The sequence below is a fragment of the Orcinus orca genome, chromosome 11 (assembly GCF_937001465.1).
Source record: "Orcinus orca chromosome 11, mOrcOrc1.1, whole genome shotgun sequence".
NCBI lineage: Eukaryota > Metazoa > Chordata > Mammalia > Artiodactyla > Delphinidae > Orcinus > Orcinus orca.
This window is the reverse complement of record NC_064569.1, coordinates 68,721,210-68,742,675: the sequence shown is the minus strand read 5'-3', so window position 1 is coordinate 68,742,675 and position 21,466 is coordinate 68,721,210. Positions and strand designations below refer to the sequence as shown.

At 36.6% G+C, this 21,466-nt stretch overlaps 1 protein-coding gene across 1 annotated transcript in view; it reads right to left on the bottom strand.

Moving 5' to 3' along the window:
- Positions 1-21,466, bottom strand: part of LRRIQ1 (leucine rich repeats and IQ motif containing 1) — a 271,088-nt gene that overhangs the window by 203,141 nt on the left and 46,481 nt on the right. The window contains exon 3 of the mRNA XM_049694936.1: positions 14,262-14,379. The gene's annotated coding sequence lies outside the window, so the exon portion shown is untranslated. The remainder of the gene's footprint in view (positions 1-14,261; positions 14,380-21,466) is intronic.

The following is a 21,466-nucleotide window of genomic DNA, read 5'->3' as shown; positions in this document are numbered from 1 at the left end:
TCTTTTTGTCTTGTTTAGAGTTTCCTTTGCTGTGCAAAAGCTTTCAAGTTTCATTAGATCCCAATTGTTTATTTTTGTTTTTATTTCCATTACTCTACGAGGTGGATCAAAAAAGATCTTGCAGTGATTTATGTCAAAGAGTATTCTTCCTATATTTTCCTCTAAGAATTTTATAGTGTCTGGTCTTACATTTAGGTCTCTAATCCATTTTGAGTTTATTCTTGTCTATGGTGTTAGAGAGTGTTCTAATTTCATTCTTTTCCATGCAGCTGTCCAGTTTTCCCAGCAACACTTATTGAAGAGACTGTCTTTTCTCCACTGTATATCCTTGACTCCTTTGTCATAGATTAGTTGACCATATGTGCGTGGGTCTATCTCTGGGATTTCTATCTTGTTCCATTTATCTATATTTCTGGTTTTGTGCCAGTACCATATTGTCTCGATTACTGTAGCTTTGTAGTATAGTCTGAAGTCAGGGAGTCTGATTCCTCCAGCTCTGCTTTTTTCCCTCAAGACTGCTTTGGCTATTCAGGGTCTTTTTTGTCTCCATACAAATTTTAAGATTTTTTGTTCTAGTTCTGTGAAAAATTCCATTGGTAGTTTGATAGGGATTGCATTGAATCTGTAGATTGCTTTGGGTAGTATAGTCATTTTCACAATATTGCTTCTTCCAATCCAAGAAGATGGTATATCTCTCCATCTGCTTGTATCATCTTTAATTTCTTTCATTTCAGTGTCTTATAGTTTTCTGCATACAGGTCTTTTGTCTCCCTAAGTAGGTTTATTCCTAGGTATTTAATTCTTTTTGTTGCAATAGTAAATGGGAGTATTTCCTTAATTTCTCTTTCAGATTTTTCATCATTAGTGTATAGGAATGCAAGAGATTTCTGTGCATTAATTTTGTATCCTGCAACTTTACCAAATTCATTGATTAGCTCTCTAATTAGTTTTCTAGTGGGATCTTTAAGATTCTCTATGTATAGTATCATGTCATCTGCAAACAGTGACAGTTTTACTTCTTCTTTTCCAGTTTGTATTCCTTTTATTTCTTTTTCTTCTCTGATTGCCGTGGCTAGGACTTCCAAAACTATTTTGAATAATAGTGGTGAGAGTGGACATCCTTGTCTTGCTCCTGATCTTAAAGGAAATGCTTTCAGATTTTCACTGTTGAGAATGATGTTTGCTGTGGGTTTGTTATATATGGCCTTTATTATGTTGAGGTAGGTTCCCTCTATGCCCACTTTCTGGAGAGTTTTTATCATAAATAGGTGTTGAACTTTGTCAAAAGGTTTCTCTGCATCTATTGAGATGATCATATGGTTTTTATTCTTCAATTTGTTAATATGGTGTATCACATTGATTGATCTGCATATATTGAAGAATCCTTGCATCCCTGGGATAAATCCCACTTGATCATGGTGTATGATCCTCTTAATGTGTTGCTGGATTCTGTTTGCTAGTATTTTGTTGAGGATTTTTGCATCTATATTCATCAGTGTATTGGGCTGTAATTTTCTATTTTTATAGTATCTTTGTCTGGTTTTGGTACCAGCGTGATGGTGGCCTCATTGAACGAGTTTGGGAGTGTTCCTTCCTCTGCAGTTTTTTTTGTTTTGTTTTGTTTTTTTCTTTTTTTTTGTGGTACGCGGGCCTCTCACTGTTGTGGCCTTCCCATTGCAGAGCACAGGCTCTGGACGCACAGGTTCAGCAGCCATGGCTCATGGGCCCAGCCGCTCCGCGGCATGTGGGATCTTCCCAGACCGGGGCACGAACCCGTGTCCCCTGCATCGGCAGGCGGACTCTCAACCACTGCACCACCAGGGAAGCCCTCTTCTGCACTTTTTTGGAAGAGTTTGAGAAGGATGGGTGTTAGCTCTTCTCTGAATGTTCAATAGAATTCACCTGTGAAGCCATCTTGTCCTGGACTTTTGTTTGTTGGAAGATTTTTAATCACAGTTCAATTTCATTACTTTCGATTGGTCTGTTCAGATTTTCTATTTCTTCCTGGTTCAGTTTTGGTAGGTTATACCTTTCTAAGAATTTGTCCATTTCTTCCAGGTTGTCCATTTTAATGGCATAGAGTTGCTTATAGTAGTCTCTTAGGATGCTTTGTATTTCTGTGGTGTCTGTTGTAACTTCTCCTTTTTCATTTCTAATTTTATTGATTTGAGTCCTCTCCCTCTTTTTCTTGATGAGTCTGGCTAATGTTTTACCAATTTTGTTTATATTCTCAAAGAGCCAGCTTTCAGGTTTATTGAGATTTGCTATTGTTTTCTTTGTTTCTATTTCATTTATTTCTGCTCTGATCTTTATGATTTATTTCCTTCTGCTAACTTTGGGTTTTGTTCTCTTTTCTCTAGTTCCTTTAGGTGTAAGGTTAGATTGTTTATTTGAGATTTTTCTTGTTTCTTGAGGTAGGCTTGTATAGTTATAAACTTCCCTCTTAGAACTGCTTTTGCTGCATCCCATAGCTTTTGGATCATCGTGTGTTCATTGTCATTTGTCTCTAGGTATTATTTGATTTCCTCTTTGATTTCTTCAGTGAGTTCTTGGTTATTTAGTAACATATTGTTTGTCCTCCATGTGTTTGTGTTTTTTACGTTTTTTCCCTGTAATTCATTTCTAATCTCATAGCGTTGTGGTCAGAAAAGATGCTTGATACGATTTCAATTTTCTTAAATTTATTGAGGCTTGATTTGTGACCCAAGATGTGGTCTATCCTGGAGAATGTTCTGTGGGCACTTAACAAGAAAGTGTATTCTGCCCTTTTTGGATGGAATGTCCTATAAATATCTATTAAATCTATCTGGTCTATTGTGTCATTTAAAGGTTTTGTTTCCTTATTAATTTTCTGTTTGGATGATCTGCCCATTGGTGTAAGTGAGGTGTTAAAGTCCCCCACTATCATTGTGCTACTGTTGATTTCCTCTTTTATAGCTGTTAGCAGTTGCCTTATGTATTGAGGTGCTCCTATGTTGGGTGCATATATAACTGTTATATCTTCTTCTTGGATTGATCCCTTGATCATTATGTAGTGTCCTTCCTTGTCTCTTGTAACATTTTTTATTTTAAAGTCTATTTTATCTGATATGAGTATTGCTACTCCAGCTTTCTTTTGATTTCCATTTGCATGGGATATCTTTTTCCATCCCCTCACTTTCAGTCTGTATGTGTCCCTAGATCTGAAGTGGGCCTCTTGTAGACAGCATATATATGGGTCTTGTTTTTGTATCCATTCAGCGAGCCTGTGTCTTTTGGTTGGAGCATTTAATCCATTCAGGTTTAAGGTAATTATCGATATGTATGTTCCTATGACCATTTTCTTAATTGTTTCGGGTTGATTTTTGTAGGTCCTTTTCTTTTCTGTGTTTCCCACTTAGAGAAGTTCCTTTAGCATTTGTTGTAGAGCTGGTTAGGTGGTGCTGAATTCTCTTAGCTTTTGCTTGTCTGTAAAGCTTTTGATTTCTCCATTGAATCTGAATGAGATCCTTCTGGGTAGAGTAATCTTGGTTGTAGGTTCTTCCTTTTCATCAGGTTAAGTACATCAGGCCACTCCCTTCTGGCTTGTAGAGTTTCTGCTGAGAAATCAGCTGTTAACCTTATGGGAGTTCCCTTGTATGTTATTTGTCATTTTTCCCTTGCTGCTTTCAATAATTTTTCTTTGTCTTTAATTTTTGCCAATTTGATTACTATGTGTCTCGGCATGTTTCTCCTTGGGTTTATCCTATATGGGACTCGCTACGGTTCCTGGGCTTGGGTGGCTATTTCCTTTCCCATGTTAGGGAAGTTTTTGACTGTAATCACTTCAAGTATTTTTTCGGGTCCTTTATCTCTCTCTTCTCCTTCTGGGATCCCTGTAATGTGAATGTTTTTGCGTTTAATGTTGTCCCAGAGGTCCCTTAGGCTGTCTTCATTTCTTTTCATTCTTTTTTCTTTATTCTGTTCTGCTTCCTTGAATTCCACCATTCTGTCTTCCAGGTCACTTTTCCGTTCTTCTGCTTCAGTTATTCTCCTATTGATTCCTTCTAGTGTAATTTTCATTTCAGTTATTGTATCGTTCATCTCTGTTTGTTTGTTCTTTAATTCTTCTAGGTCTTTCTTAAACACTTCTTGCATCTTCTCAATCTTTGCCTCCATTCTTTTTTCTGAGGTCCTGGATCATCTTCACTATCATTATTCTGAATTCTTTTTCTGGAGGGTTGCCTATCTCCACTTCATTTAGTTGTTTTTCTTGGGTTTTATCTTGTTCCTTCATCTGGTACATAGCCCTCTGCTTTTTCATCTGTCTATCTTTCTGTGAATGTGGTGTTTGTTCCACAGGCTGCAGGATTGTAGTTCTTGCTTCTGCTGTCTGCCTCTGGTGGATGAGGCTATCTAAGAGGCTTGTGCAAGTTTCCTGATGGGAGGAACTGGTGGTGGTTAGAGCTGGCTGTTGCTCTGGTGGGCAGAGCTCAGTAAAACTTTAATCTGCTTGACTGCTGATGGTTGGGGCTGGGTTCCCTCCCTGTTGGTTGTTTGGCCTGAGGCAACCCAATACTGGAGTCTAGCTGGGATGTTTGTTGGGGCTAATGGTGGACTCTGGGTGGGCTCACGCCAAGGAGTACTTCCCAGAACTTCTGTTGCCAGTGTCCTTGTCCTCACAGTGAGCACAGCCAACCCCTGCCTCTGCAGGAGACCCTCCAACACTAGCAGGTAGGTCTGGTTCATTCTCCTATGGGGTTACTGCTCCTTTCCCTGGGTCCCGATGCACACACTATGTTGTGTGTGCCCTCCAAGAGTGGAGCCTCTGTTTCCCCCAGTCCTGTCGAAGTCCTGCAATCAAATCCTGCTAGCCTTCAAAGTCTGATTCTCTAGGAATTCCTCCTCCCGTTGCCAGACCCCCACGTTAGGAAGCCTGACGTGAGGCTTAGAACCTTCACTCCATTAGGTGGACTTCTGTGGTATGTGTTCTCCAGTTTGTGAGTCACCCAACCAGCAGTTATGGGATTTGATTTTATTATGATTGTGCCCCTCTACCGTCTCACTGTGGCTTCTCCTTTGTCTTTGGATGTGGGATATCTTTTTTGGTGAGTTCCATTGTCTTCCTATTGATGATTGTTCAGCAGTTAGTTGTGATTCCAGTGTTCTTGCAAGAGGGAGAGCACATCCTTCTATTCTGCCATCTTGAACCAATCTCACGGACACTGAACTTCTGATGGATCAGGTGTGTGCCATGTGAGTCCACTGGCCTTTCACATGAAAATTTTCTAACACTACCAATAACTTCAAAATAAATTGTGAACAAAACAGTCACAGAATTAAAAAGTTTGTGTTTCAATCTGTAGGATTTGAAAATATACTGAGTTTTAGTGTTTACCTCTGAGTCTACCCTTGTTTGAGCTATAAATCTTGTCTTCTAAGTCCAACCAACTACGGTGGTTGAGCTTCTTTGCCTTCTGGACTCTGAAGACTTAAAATGAAACCAGAAAAATATCTTGGCCTCTGCCTTCAGTTCCTGCCACTCTGCCCTCATAAGTGCCCCTGAAAACAGTTCTTTTACCTTTGTAGTACTTTTTTCTATTGACCCCCTCCACAGCCTCATTATTCACACCTTTCACCTGTCTTCCCCTCTTTTTTTACTTAATTAGATTTATGATTCATAAGTAACTTCTTTACAACAACCCTTATCTCTCCCTTAATCTTAGCAGCCAACTCTATGTTGGCTCTGGTGTAGCTGAAGTTTGCTGGAGAAAATACTGAATATTACTCCTGCGCAGAACACTATAAAATCATGATCAGTGACATTAAATCAGCACTCTGTACTACCTGGCAATGCTAGTGGTTTTCTTCTAAGTTCCCTTTCTCATGGGAAATAAGATTGTTTGTAGAGTATTATGGAGAAGTGAGGAAGTACTCTTTCAGGAACCATAAAAATGATCATAAATAATGAATATGCAAATACGTGTTCCCTGTTTATGGATTTAGGAAAAGCTCACGTTAATCCTTAGACCAGTATGTTATGACAGAAAAAACAGAGTTAAGAATTAAATAACCTGAAGTTGAACTCTGGATCCACTTCGTATAGAATCTGGAATCACATAATCACTTGAGCCTCAGCAGCTCCTTCCCATCAACTTACCTCAGCTGATTTTGACAGCAAGAAAAATATCTTGAAAGCACTCTGTCCCTATTACAAAATGAGGTGCAGAAGGGAATTCATGTTCTGGGATGGAACAGCGAGCTTCTACATCCTTTCCCTGCTGAATGGGGGCCACCTCACCCTCCCATCACATCAGTGTATTCACCAACCAAGAAGCTTCACTGATTTTCCATGCCCAGAATTTTCACTGCAATTTCATTACATAGGCAAAACTGATTAAATCATTGACCATATGATTGAACTCAATCTCTAACCTCCCTCCCCTCCCTGAAGGTCAGAACTTTGGCTGATATCTTGTGGCTCAAAGCTCCAAGCCTTTAATCACACAATTTATCTTTCTGCAGTGGCCTACATCATCCTAAATTATCTTTTAGTGTAAGATCACTAGGGGCCCACCATGAGTCATCTTAGTAGTATAAACTATGGCCCACTATAAGTAACAAAAAGCTCCTATCACTAAGGAAACCCAAGGGGTTTAGTTTCCCTCTTAGGAAACAGAGACAAAAGCTAATCAAATTCTTAATGGTAACAACAGTTACACGGTTTTTATTACTAATAGATATAACAATAAACAGATGGTATATATTGTATATGAATTTAATACAGACAACATATAATATTTGCTACTGTTTTTTTGGCCCATAGTGTAAATCAAAGTACCTTATTTCACAGCTCCATCCTACATCACTTCTATCACCTCTTGAGGAAGCTTCTTAGATTCAGTACCTCAATTTTCTCATTTGTAAATGGTGAAAATAAAATATCTACCTCATTGCTAAGTATTTGTTACCTATTCTAGTCTCCTGCTCATTTCTGTGCATTTAATGTCACAGACTTTGTCTTGTTATATTCATATCCTTTCTAGTGCCTTACACAGAGGGAGTCACAAATGGATGTTCCAGGGATTTTCATGGATTCTGAACCCAAGGATACAACTATTATTTTGTGCTCAGTTACTTCAGTTATCTTCCTTTGGCTCAAAAGAGGGGGAGGATTTGGGAAGTAAGGGGAATTTTATCAGAATTCTTTCTCATATCAAGAAATGGAAAACCCAACTCAAACTGGTTTAGCCAAAATCAAGAATGTAATTGTCCCTGCAACTAAACAACAGTCCACACCTAAACAAGCAGCTCTGCCTTCCAGTACAGTTTGCTTCAAGGCTGAAATGTCACTCAATCCATGCCTTGGTTCACCTTTCCCTGTGGTCTCTCTATCCCCAGCTTCAACTGATGGCTTCTACTAGCTTCAAACTTTTTCCTAGTGATCCCAAGATGGCTGCAGAGACCTCAAATCTTCATACTGCCACTACAGCAGAAGATCGAAGAGTTTTTCTTTTTTAGAAACTCCAGAAAACATGTAAGTACTGACTCAGATTGGATCATCTGCCTATCTGAATTAATCACTTTGTTCAGTGAATAATGAGATATACTATTAGCTTAAGCCTATCATATACTATCCTTAGAACTGTGCATCCAGTTAACCCCATCCAAACCAAAGGTAATAAAAATGCAAAGTGTGAATTCCCCAGATGAGAAAAGTTAGGGTTGTCTGATGGCTTGGGGACTGATGGATGCGGTGAAGGCAAACTACAAATTTTCATTTCAGCCACTGCCTTGCAAATGTCACCTTCATCATTCTTCAGGGAGACTATGATACTCCCTGAGGTCTTTCCTCTCTTCCCTCCTTCCTTCCCTTTTCTTTTTTTCTTCCATCTTTTCTTCTTTTCTACTTTTGTTATTTCTTTCACTCTTTCTACTTCCGGGATATTGACTAATTTTACTCAATCTCTTTCTTCATTTCTCACCCTTATTTTCTCCTCTTTAATTATATCTGACTTCAATTACATTTCAGAAATTTTGGCCATTAATAAGGGTACAGAATTAATAACCCACAGATATTTATTGAGTATAGAGTTTATCCTTCTTACCCTGGGGTAATTCATTGTGAGATGAATTGCCTTCTGGGAGAATTCTTCAGTTGAATATATCTCTATTTCAAGGAACTCAGAAGAAACCCATAGGAAAAAGTTTTATCATGACCCCATTTTTTAAAATTCAACTGCCAATATGCAGGGAATAGAGTATTCTTGACCTTGAATGTCCCTTGTCTCACTGTGCTCGCAGCTTACTACATCATCCCAAAGATGAATCAGTCTGTTTTTAATAGCCTGAAACTAGGATCCACAATTCTCTTTTGGCATATGATGTTTACAAAAGCATTTGATTTTAATATGCAGTTGTTTTGTTAGTGTAAACACTTTCTGACCTATATCCTTTCTTCTGTATAGCTTCCTCAGCTGGGGAGGAAATGCTACCATGGCAACACGTCAGCTGTGGCCACCTCTTCATGGCTTCAATTGTCTATTCAGAAGTAAATATAATTTCCAAACCAACTTACAGTGAATTTCAGTGGCAGTACAAGTGACTTCAGCATCCTATTGCCTCATGAAATTATTTGTAGAAACTCTTGAATTTCTTTTAAATTTAATCATAGCCTCACGTGGAAAGTTAAACACATTTTAAATTTCACTAAAGTTCTATCTCTTGTGTGATGACTACCTTTTGCCAGAAAAGAAACCTTCTCTGAAACAGTGTCATGAATCTTGTCCAAATGAAGTGACATTTGATATGTCATTCTTTAAACATATTTTCTGGCTAAAAAAGCACCAGTTTCTTTGATCTCTTGATTTTTACTTTATGCTTATCACTAACCTTAGAAATTGTCTTCTTTTCCTGTCCTTTTTTTTTTTCCATAAGGAAATACAGCTTTATAATTTCACATGAGTTAAACGTACTCTGAGATATGTTTAGACGTGGTTGGTTTACCTGCTTATGAGTTAAATAATTTATCCATACTAAACCCCAAGCACTTCTATTTCTATCCTATATGTCTTTTAGTTTTTTAAAATTATTTTTCAAACTATTATTGTTTCTTGATGCCTTCTGAAATAATTCTTCAATCTGACATTCCAACTCACTAGTCCTTCTTGAGCTGTATCTAATCTCTTATTTTTCTCACTGATTGTGTTTTTTATTTTGATTACTAGTTCTGCTCTTCCCTGTGCCCACATGTTTTACATGGAGGAGGAAGCCCATTGCCTCCACAGCATGCACTGTTACTTCTTCACAACCCAGGAGAAAGGTGCATTTTGGAGCAGCCACACAGATGCTTATTCTTTAGATAGTGCAGCCAGAGCTTAGATGGACTGCAGAGGCTGTCAGGCACTAAATGTTTTTTTAATCAAAGTTTTATTAAGAAACTAAAATTTAAAAAAAGAAATTAAAATTAAAATCCACTATACAATTATTTGTAACATCTAAGTCCTAGACAAACATGACACCTTTTTCAAAAAAAGGTACTAAACTTTAAAAAGATTAACTTATTTTGTTTTATTCTATCAAATATTAGAGCTTCAGGGTCTGGATTGATTATAAATTCTATTAATCAAAAGTCACACGCTTTTCATTTTTTTACATTTATTTTATTTATTTTTATATAGCAGGTTATTACTTATCTATTTTATACATATTAGTATATATATGTCAATCCCAGTCTCCCAGTTCATCCAACCACACCCCCACCACTTTCCCCCCTTGGTGTCCATGCATTTTTTCTCTACATCTGTGTCTCTATTTCTGCCCTGCAAACTGGTTCATCTGTACCATTTTTCTGGGTTCCACATATATGCGATAATATACAATATTTGTTTCTCTCTTTCTGACTTACTTCACTCTGTATGACAGTCTCTAGGTCCATTCACGTCTCTATAAGTGAACCAATTTCATTCCTTTTTATGGCTGAGTAATATTCCATTGTATATATGTACCACATCTTCTTTATCCATTCATCTGTCAATGGCATTTAGGTTGCTTCCATGACCTGGGTATTGTAAATAGTGCTGCAATGAACATTGGGGTGCATGTGTCTTTTTGAATTATGGGTTTCTCTGGGTATATGCCCAGTAGTGAGACTGCTGGGTCATATGGTAATTCTATTTTTAGTTTTTTAAGGAACCTCCCTACTGTTATCCATAGTGGCTGTATCATTTACATTCCCACCAACAGTGCAAGAGGGTTCCCTTTTCTTCACACCCTCTCCAGCATTTGTTTGTAGATTTTCTGATGAAGCCCTTTCTTACTGGTGTGAGGTGATACCTCTTGTAGTTTTGATTTACATTTCTCTAATAATTAGTGATGTTGAGCAGCTTTTCATGTACTTCTTGGCCATCTTCTTTGGAGAGGTGTCTATTTAGGTCTTCTGCCCATGTTTTCATTGGTTTTTTTTTTTTTTTTTAATATTGAGCTGCATGAGCTGCTTGTATATTTTGGAGATTAATCCTTTGTCTGTTGATTCTTTTGCAAATATTTTCCCCCATTCTGAGGGTTGTCTTTTTATTTTGTTTATAGTTTCCTTTGCTGTGCAAAAGCTCAAAAGTCACATGCTTTTCAAAAGCACCACAGTCTTTTTTTTTTTTAAACAGAAAGAAAAAATGGCTTGCATTCTCCTCAACAGAAAAAAAAAAATCACAAGTTATCTACTATACTTTTATCTGTCCATATTTTTCGCATCTTATTATCTATTTTAGTTTTTTCTATGTTTCACTTGATGTTGCTCTCAGTAGAGGAAAGAGAGCAAGATGTCATACACAACACATCTTTTGTGGATTGTTATCAATACTGAAAAGATATTGAGAATTATTTCTTACTTCCTCTTCCTTAAGCCCACAGTAACATCTTGCTGTCCCTACCCAGGGAACTTCCCACACTGAACCCACAAACTGATCTTTATTTATGCTTTATTTTCCCTTTACAATGAAAATGCAGTATATGGCATTAAAAGCTGTGTGAAAGAATAAACTCTAAATATTTTTTTCCTCAGAGTCATAATTCATCATTCTGTGTGTGAACCCACAGTTTTCAGAAGAAGTAAAGAAGCTGGCAAACAGATGGTCAGTGAATTTAGAACCTTTGGATTCACATGGATTGGGCTTTGGCAAACTGTTGTAGAGACCAACGTTGGTTCCTCCAATTCCTTTCTCCACTTCTAATATATAAGTCTTAGCTGGACTCATGTCCACCTAGCTAAGATTAAATTTCCTCACATCTCTTGACACTAAGGTGGTGATGTAACTAGTTTCTGGTCGATGAAGATGAATGGAAGTGATGTTTCCAACAACCACACAATGCCCATAAAACTGAAAAGTTCACGCCCTCCCTCTCTCTCATTTCCCCTTTCCAGGAATGAAATGTGGATGAAAGGGTGAACTACCTTTTGCTCTGTGGATAAGGGCAATCTTTTTGGAGTGGAAGAGCAACAGATAGAAAGTACTTTCATCTCTAACACAGTAGAGATGGCATACCAGCCCTAGAACAGAGACACAGACTACCAATTAAAATAGAAATAAAGAACTTTTTAAAGATACTCTGGTTTCTAGTCTCTTATTACAGAGTTCGGTCTTTATTCTAACCATCAGCCACAACTAACCCCCAAATTTGGTGTGTTAAGGTTTGTTGGGAGGCAGTGAAATGATGAAGTTGCACGTGTAAGCACTGTCCGTTTCAATCTACAACAGCAATGGGTAATATCAATGGACATAAATGAGAACAGAACTAAAATTCCAGTTTCACATACACTCTGTGTGTATGTGTTTATGAGCATATGTATATTTACAGTTTTTAGAATTATTATTTTAAAAGTTTAAGTTATGACAAAGATAACTATAGTGCAAAAGTTTAGTATAGAAATATCATTTTATATGTGAGCTTTCAACTTCCTACAAATTTTAAAATCTGTTCCTAGGATTTTAGGAGTGTATTTCATATTTACAAAGGTGTTTTTAACAGTGCTTACTAATTTGAAAATTTTGTTAATAACTGTGTAACGTGAGTTAATACTTGTTCTTTAGGAAAAAACAAACGTCTAGATTGAATAATGACTTTGTGTGAAAGAGGTTCAAAAAGTTTAGGATATTTTTACCAATCTATATCTTGAATATTCTTCAACTATAATTACATAAATTATCTCCTTTAACCTTCACAACAAACTTTTCTGGTGGGTACCCTAACCACAGATGAGAAAACTGACACAGAGAGCCACAAAGTAACTTGCAAAATGACCTGAATTTAGGAAATAAAAAGATCTGGGATTTAAACAAGCAATCTGGTTACAGAGTAAGCTCTGCTTCTTCTACACTCTGAGGATTGCATCCAACCAGCCATGGGTCATGGGACTTTTTGTCGAGTAAGATTTGAGAAACACCAGAACAAACTGTAAAGTGTACAAAAGCTCTTCTTCTTATGAACAAGGTAAATTATGAAAGGCTACATCTAAATTTTATATGCTTATATGTAAATATATATCTAAGTTTTATATGCTTATAATGCCATAGCAATACTGTGCTAGTAAATGTTAGTGCTATTTACTGGGGACAGGCAGAGGTGAAAATACTTTTGTTCTGAAAAGTATGTTCAAATCTATGAAAGTTTGCAAGTTGGAGAAATTTGTAAAAGGAGGAGCCTCTGATTATGACTTTTTTAAAAAAGCAAAGTAGAGGCTGATTGGCTAGAACAACCTGTCAAGCAAACAAAGGCAATTAGATTTAGGACTTGGACTTGAGGCAGAGTCATATTTAATTAGAATTCCCCTTAATCACAAGCATGAAATAGCACAAGTAATCCTTTATATGCTAGTATTCCATTAATATATTCCTTTAAACTACTTCTTGGTAGTATATTAGACATTTGAGTTAGATAGATATTTAAGTAGATAGATATTTGAATTAGTATTCAAATAAGAATTCAATTATAATAAAATGTGCAAGGAATTAGGAATTAGACACTTTATCTTTGGACCCCAAAAAAGCCACTTAATAGTTGTGAGACATGGACCAAAAAAAGGCCTTTTTGTCTCTCTGCTTCTAAAAACCTAATTTAGTAATACCTACTCTTAGGGTCGTTATCAATATTAAATGAGATAACATTATGTAAAAATGATAAGGATAGAGTGGGATAGTTACACAGGTAGTTTTAGAAATCCCACTAGGGGATTAAAGATAGAGAGGGAACACTAGGGAACTTTGGGAGACCACAGAAGTTAATGATCACTCAGGAAAGCTATCAGAAAGTTAGGAAATGCCGCAGGCTTGCCTAATAATAAAGCCATAAATAAAAAACGAGATGTGCCCCAGGCCATTAAGTGAAAAAATGAGGCTTGCATCCTGCTGGTGGAGGTCAGCAAGATAATGATCCTTAGGACATGCACCTCTACACATACCAAGGACAGGAATATAAGGGAAAGGTGACATTCCAAAGTAGAAGACACTCATTATACTGAAACCTGAGATGATTTAACATATTTTAGTAAATGTTACCACCCTTCTGCTGATTTGAATAACAGTCCTGGTTTGATCTTGTAGGGTCAAAAACTTTCCCATCCAACGTGAAGGAGGAGCTAATGATGTAAGCCTGACATCTACTTGAAGATGAGGAAGAAGGTGGTCTTCTCTCCCTCCCCACTTTTCCTTTGATTATAAAAAATGTAGCCCACTTAGTTCTCAGGGCAGAGCCCTCTTGCCTGCCAGCCTGTATCCTTCACAAATGTCCTATACTAATATATCTACTTCTTACTTATCATTTTGCCTCTTGCTGAATTCCTTCTGCGAGGAGACATAAAAAACCTGAGCTTCATTAAATTCTGAGACAAGTTGTGCAGTTCCAGTTGGAAGATTGTGGGCTCAAGTCCCATCAGAGGTGCAGATTCAAAAGCACCTCATACTGTGCCAGATCTTTACTCTTAAAGATCTTTACGCTCGCAACCTCCTGCATTACTTTTTTTTGGTTGATTTTATATATTATTATATACTCACGTGTGTACTCATACTCATATGTAATATACAGTGTCATTCTTAATTCTAAATTCTTAATTCTTACAGCTTCTAATGAATCTTACCTATTTCATTTTACTATGGTACTTCTAACTTCTCCCTCTCACTGGATCCTCCCTATATTAGTTAAGTATAGGGTAAGCCATTAGGAAATAAAATAAAATAAAAAGGCATAAAAATAAAATAAAAAAGGCATCAAAATAAAAAGGCATAATGAGATAAATGCTATTTCTCTCTTACCTATTTTGTCTGGAGACGAGCTGCAGATGTTTCTAATTCCTTCACAGAACCAATTTCCCTTCATCTTGTTGCTCTTCCATGAGGTTGAATTAAGTCACCAAAACTTCCATATTCCAGCCTTTTGGAAGAAGAGGAGGGCACAGAATTCCACTTTGAGGCTTACAGAAGTTGCAAAGATCATTTCCATTCACATACCACTGGTTACAGCTTAGTCAGTCATAGTCAGTCTAACTTCCCTTAGCTACAAGGGAAGTTGAGAAGTGTAGTCTCCAACTGAGTGGCTATGTGCTCAGCTAAAACTCTATTTCTGTGGGAAAAGAGAAGAAACTTTAGGGGCCAATTAGCAGTCTGCCACACTTCTCACCAACACCTAGGTCTATTCAAGTTTCTTCTATCTCAATAAAAAACAAAACAAAGTGTAAGGGAACAAAATTTGCCACTCCAAAATGTATCCGGCATGCAGATTATTTCGAGCTAAAAGCAATCAAGGTCCAAAAGAGTCAGGAAGAAACTTTAATCTTCCTCCTAACTGCCTAGAAGATTGTAAATAGAGGACCTATTCCAGAAAGTTGTAAATAGGACCTATTTACAGAAAGTAAAAAAGGACCTATTCCAGAAAGTAAACTATCACCAAAGATAACTATAGTATGAACTAAATGGACAGAGAGGAACCTAGCAATATCTGCTTGTTAAAATTTCTTTCTATGTCCCATTGTTTCTGTGTGGTCCAGCAAACACTTGTTTATCATACAAGTGTTTTTCCATTTTCATGTGAATTGCTTTCCTCCCCTTTGAAGTCCCTAACCACTACCCTCCAAATCCCCTTTTTTCATTAGCTGAAGATGGTATTTAAAGTGAGGATTTCTGCTACTTTGGTGAGCTGCTCAGTTGTCCTGGGTCTCTCCCATGTATATCCATGTAATTAAATTTTTGTTACCAAAGGGAACTTGAGTCCATTCACTCACTGCGCAGCAAGGCCAATTTACTGACACTGGGTTTTTGTAAAGGAAAGTACAGTATTTATTGCAGGCACCAAGAAAGGAGAACAGATAGCTCATGCTCAAAAGACCTAAACTTTCTGATGGCTTTCAGGGTTTTTAAAGGCAACATTTGGAGTGAGGGCTGCAGGGTGCATGACTTTCTTCTGATTGGTTGGTGGTGAGGTAACAGGGTGATGTTTTGGGAATCTTAATCATCAGCCTTCTGGTTCCAACCATCCTCCACCTGGGTGAGGGGGTCTTAGTTCCTGCAGAACCACTCAAAGCTACGTGTCAGATTGTTATGTATATCCTTTGAGGAGGAACTAGGACTCTGTTTTATGCAGAACTATTGCCATTGCTTTTCTTGCTTAACTGCTTTTCCTTTGTTTCTGCATTCCCTCACTTCCCTAACTAGTAATTGCTTGTGCTGCTCTTTGGAACTTGGGGAAGGTCTAGGAAACTAAAGTCTTTTTCCTACAAACAAGAAACAGGGAACAAGAAGGGTCTTTTGTACCCGGGAAGGTTCCCAGGGTCATGCTTAGAACTCCGTTTCACTTTTGTGTGATTTTTTTTTTCCTGTCAATCTGTCTCATGTCAATCTAATTCTTAGACCAGCCAGAGAACTTAGAAGGGTAGAGGAAAATTTCTTCCTCCTCAACAAAAGTTAAAAATATTAAAACTCTTGCCTTTTTTCTACTTTATCTTCTACCTACTGTCTTACCTCATCGTTCTTCCCATTTGTAGCCAAACTTTCTCAAGTGCTATTTCCAGTCTCTCTCATTCCTAAGGCTATCTGATGATCCACCTTTCCCTCCTACTTTATAAAACCAAATACCTCCTTCCATAGTTTATATAGATTATAAACTAAATACATAAATTATAGGGACTTCCCTGGTGGTCCAGTGGTTAAGAATCCGCCTCCCAATGCAGGAGATGCGGGTTCAATCCCTAGTTGAGGAACTAAGATCCCACATGCCATGGGGCAACTAAGCCGTGTGCCACAACTACTGAGCCTGGTCTCTAGAGGCCACGTGCCACAACAAGAGAGCCCATACACAGCAACTAGAGTAAATAAATAAATAATATATTTAGGTGTGGTGACTTTACTCATTCATTGAAACATAATTGTGAAGTAGGTCACTGTTCTAGGGGATAAATTATAGCCATGATACTCTTATTGGGGATGCAGAAAATAAACGTAACACTTGATTAATGTTTTATTTTGCCATTTCATTGAGGACTAAGAAAGCAGGGCACTGTAATTCTATGAAGTCATGATTACAGAGGCAAGGCAAGAACACATAAGGTGTGACGGTTAATTTAATTCGTCAGCTTTATTGGGCCACTGGTTACAGATATCTGGTTAAACATTATTTCTGGGTGTGTCTGTGAGAGCGTTTCTGGAAGAGATTAGCATTTGAACTGGTGAACTGAACAAAGTAAATTCCCACCCTTCACCCCCAGTGTAGGGGAGCATCCTCCAGTAGAACAAAAAGGCAGAGGAAGGGTGTATGTGCTCTGTCTGAGACCTAAGTCTTCTGCCCTCAATGCTCCTGGTCCTCAGGTTTTCAGATTAGAACTGGCATCCATACTACTGGCCTTTCTGGGTCTCCTGCTTGCAGATGGCAGATCACGGAACATTTTAGCTTCCATAATTACATGAGCCAATTCCTTATGTCAGGAACAAGAAAATTTTCCTTTACCCTTCTAGGTTCTTCTGGCTGGTCTAAGAATTAAATTGACATGAGACAGAATAATAGTAGAAAAAATCAAATTTTACTTCATATGTGCAAGAACTCCACATACATGAGAGAATCAGAGACACCACAAACATGAGGAGATTCAAAGGTAGAAGGTAAAATGAACTGTATATGTCACCCTGAGCTAAGGAATGGGATAGGAGCCTGGGGGTTCCAAAGACAGGAGGGTCATTCACAGGACAAGAAGAAGAAGAGCAGATATTTGGTAACTAGATGTTTGCCCTGCCATATAGATGGGGCCACTTAGATAAAATTTATCTCTGGTAAAACTCTTTTCCTGGGAAAATGCCCCAGTTTAAATTCTTCTAGTAGTTAGGGAAGGACGGTAATTTCTCTTGAGCCTATAGGGTCTCCATTTCCTTTAGCTCAAAATAATCCAAGTGCCAAAGTAGCGTATTTTAGAGAGGTCTGTTCTGAAACCCTACAGTTTTAATAAAGCTCATTTATTCATATGTGTATACAGAGAGATTAGCGTTTGAATATATATATATATTATTGGTTCTGTTACTCTGGAGAACCCCAACTAATATATAAGGCAAAAACTATGTCTGTTTTCCCTCCATTGTATTTCTACTGCCTAGTACAGTGTCTGACACAGAGGAGGTACAGAAGAATTATCTATTAAAAAAATTACAGAATTATAACTGATCATGTATTTATTTTATTGGTTTGACTTTTCAGAAGTTCAGAATTAAAAGGTATTGCTCACTTTTTGCAATTGTACAAGACTTATGATATGCGTTGTACATGCACACAGACTTTCTTCTAAGTGGCTTAGTGGCAAGCAAGGGTGTGGTATAAGTCTTGGGTGCAAAAATACACTTAATTCCTAAGTAATAGCCTTGGGAGATTCCCTTAAGCTACTAAAGCTTCAAGCTTCTCATCTGTAAAATGAGTATAACACCATGTACTTTATACTGCTTTTGCAATTAAGTCATATAAAGGAACTTATATATCACAAGTACTCAGTATTCATTGGTTCTCTAATCAATTGAACTATTTGGTAGTGTAAAATTCATGTATTTCTTCTCTTCTTCACTATAGTAAACATAAAATGGTAAAAGTGACGATGTTTTGCCTTTCGAGATTTGTTCTCTTCGCCATAGTTCTCTTCACAATATCATACTTTTCACTATAGACTATTAAATGCATTGCAATTTACATGGAAGCATTACATGACCCAGAAGAATATTTGTCTACATGATACACTTCTAACACTGGTCCTTATGCTGTCACATCTGCATTTTTTTTTTCTGATTGAAGATATATGTATAGCCAGAGTTCTTAATAGAGTGAGTAAATTGGGTTACTTTATAATGGGTACTACAGGATCTTCACTCTCCTAGTTTTATTAAGTTTCCCAAATTCAAATAAAAAGATTGTGTGTAAAAAAATCTTATGGATTATAGTAGACATGATTATATCATGTTATTCCATATATGTGATCTTATAATTCTATTCAATTTAAACTGTCTTGTAGACTCCAGAAAAAGAATCTCCTCTGAAAATGTATTTCACAAGCTATCTTTAAATGAGCATAGTGATATTAAAAAAATTCTCATTCTTATTCGTAATTGTGATGGTAAGAGAGGAAGGTGTTTGTGATTATAGAATCACCCTTTTTCATATCATACAGCAGATGTTTTTGATTATAGAATTACCCTTTTTCATATCACACAGCAGAAAAGGGTTTACCTTATTTACTAAATATAAACATATATGACAGAGACAAAGGAATAGAATGATCACATATGTATATTTTAAAATTCAACTTCATAACAACCTCTGGAAAACATACCCCTTTGTGTTACCATAACCTCTCACTCCAGTTTTCTCTGCTTTTCTTTGCTTCTTTCTTTTCTTCCCTTAACAATCTGCATAATCATTGCAAAACACTTGAAAACTCCAGTTGCCTGGATCAATATTTCTGTCTGTTTCATTTTGCTTAAATCCTTCTACACACTGTTGCAGGCCAGCAGAGTCACATAAGCACTGTCACATGTCTTCTGTTGCTAAGGGTAACACTACAGATGGAAAAAACTGGCTATTGTACGTCACATGTTACACACACACAAACACATGATGGTTTGAAACAGCTTAAACCATTCAAGGGCAGTTGCCTCTAAGTGTTAAGATTTTAAATGCCATGTGATCACACGACCTTTAAAATACTAGGCTGAATCCAGTTAAATAAAATGATTTCCACTTTATGTTATTATGAAAGCAATTAATTACCTTTGTGACTAGGCTAAACCTCATTTCAAAGACAATAAGAAACATATAAAATATGCAATATACAAGATCATGTGTAAAAAACGATATGGTCAAGTTTATACTACATTTGAATGTCTAGTTTCTATATCTCTGCATAGACCATTGTATTGTGCATGCTGTCTTTCTCCTGATTTTACTTTGAATAAAATGTTTCAGACTTAGTGATCCCACATTCTTTTAAAAATACTTACTACTGGAGAGCCAGAAATATATATGCAAAAATATAAATATACATAAGTAGATGACATTTATTATATAAATACATACATATATAAAATGATATAAATATTATTAAATTATAAATCTGTGGGGTTTTTTTGACAGAGTGAAAAACTGTTCTTTCAAGGATCAGAGTTTTTGCTTGACTTTGTCTGGATTTTGTTCTTTCTGAACAGCTGTCAATCATTTAGGTGAACAAAATTGAACAGATTATCTTGGAAAAATTTGAATGTAATTTTCATGCAAAGTTGAGTCTCAAGTTAAGCCTCTATGGACAAAGAGAATTGAAAAGCTGAAGCAATTATTCAGCTAATTAAAGAGAGAGAATGAAGCACATTGCCTAATCTAACTCACTGAGATATTACCCAATTTTTACATCACTATTGCAGATATGAATTAATAATATTACTAAAAAACAGAATCATCTGAAACCTCTAAATATTTGGGGACACAAAAAATGATTTTGGCTTTAGAGTACGATTTATCTCTTTCTGTATTATGTCTGTGTTCTCCATTTTTTTTGTGAAGTCAAAAAAAATGGATTTAAATCAGAAATCCATATTTGAATTTCTCCTTTCCCACTGACTGCAAATCTAATATGATATTGGAGTTTATTTAACCTCTCTGAGTCTCAGTTTCCTCATATGTAAAACAACAAAAAACAATAACACAGGGGTTTGGAACATTCACTTGTAAATATATTTTTAAATGATACATTTTCACATACATGTATGTTGTTGTTAGGTGCTGGTTTATTGTTTTAGGACTTTAACAGAGGTACTATCCATTCGGAAAAAAATGGAATCAGATCAAAATGAAAAAACAAACAAAAGCCACAAATTAACACATCACTTAAGTTTTGAAATTAAAGTATTGCCTAATAGCATAATTTGAAATATTATCTAACAGATAAATGTTCACATATATTTGTTTTTATATATAGTTGAAGGATATATCTCAAAATGTAACAAATAAAGGCATGTAAAATAAAGATAGAATAATTTTCTCAATTATCGATTAATGGGGAATAATAATATTGTTTAGAACTCTCTTAGAGTCCATGTTTTTATTTTACCTTGCCTACCCATGTATCATTTTCCATGAGTCCTTAACTAAAACTAGGAAAATTGAACTATTTAGTGACATTCATTTTACTAATCTGTATGTGCTTGTTTTAGCTAACTGAATTGCAAATAATGGGAACAAATTATATATTTAAATATTCAATTCAGTTATTCAGAGAATCATATTTCTGAGAGATATAATGGTCTTAGGAGATCATCCTGCCCTGTCACATGCTGCAAATATTATCAGTCACATTTATAAATAAGATAGATTGAACAAGATTGTGAAACAACTTTGAAGAAATAGGATTATAGTTCATATTTCTGTAATTTGCATAATTTTTCAATGAAGCACTGACTTACTTTATAGAAAATTTTCCCTTAAAAATAATTTAGATGATTCTATTTTGCTCCTCTTACATAGCCCCTTTGTTATTTTAACTAATTCACCTACAATTTCACTATTTTCCTTAAGAAATGCTCTTGCTTTCTCTCAGAGGAGATGAAACATAGATTTTAGTTGGGGATGTTAGCTTTAGATACATGGTCCCTGTGCAGCCACCTAAGCTTAGTGTAAACTGTGGAAGTTCAAAGATCTTACAACACTCTATTCTTCTGGAATCACTCTTTAGAGAGTCTTGCTTCTACCAGGGACCCTGTCTCTTTTGCCTTCCCTTCTCAGGTTAACTTAGACATGAGTCTTAGCCCCTTCAATAGTTTGCACAAACAGTCCACTTGGACTACATATTTTATGGGCTTCAGTGCACTCAACTGGAGATTTGGGAGAAGGAGTCATTGTTGGAACAGGTGGCAATTTTCCATGCCGCTCCCTGTAGCTGCACTCTCTTCCCTCCGGAGTCCTAGCTTGGCCTTTATCTCTTATCCCTAAAGTTCCCTCCTAGAATGTG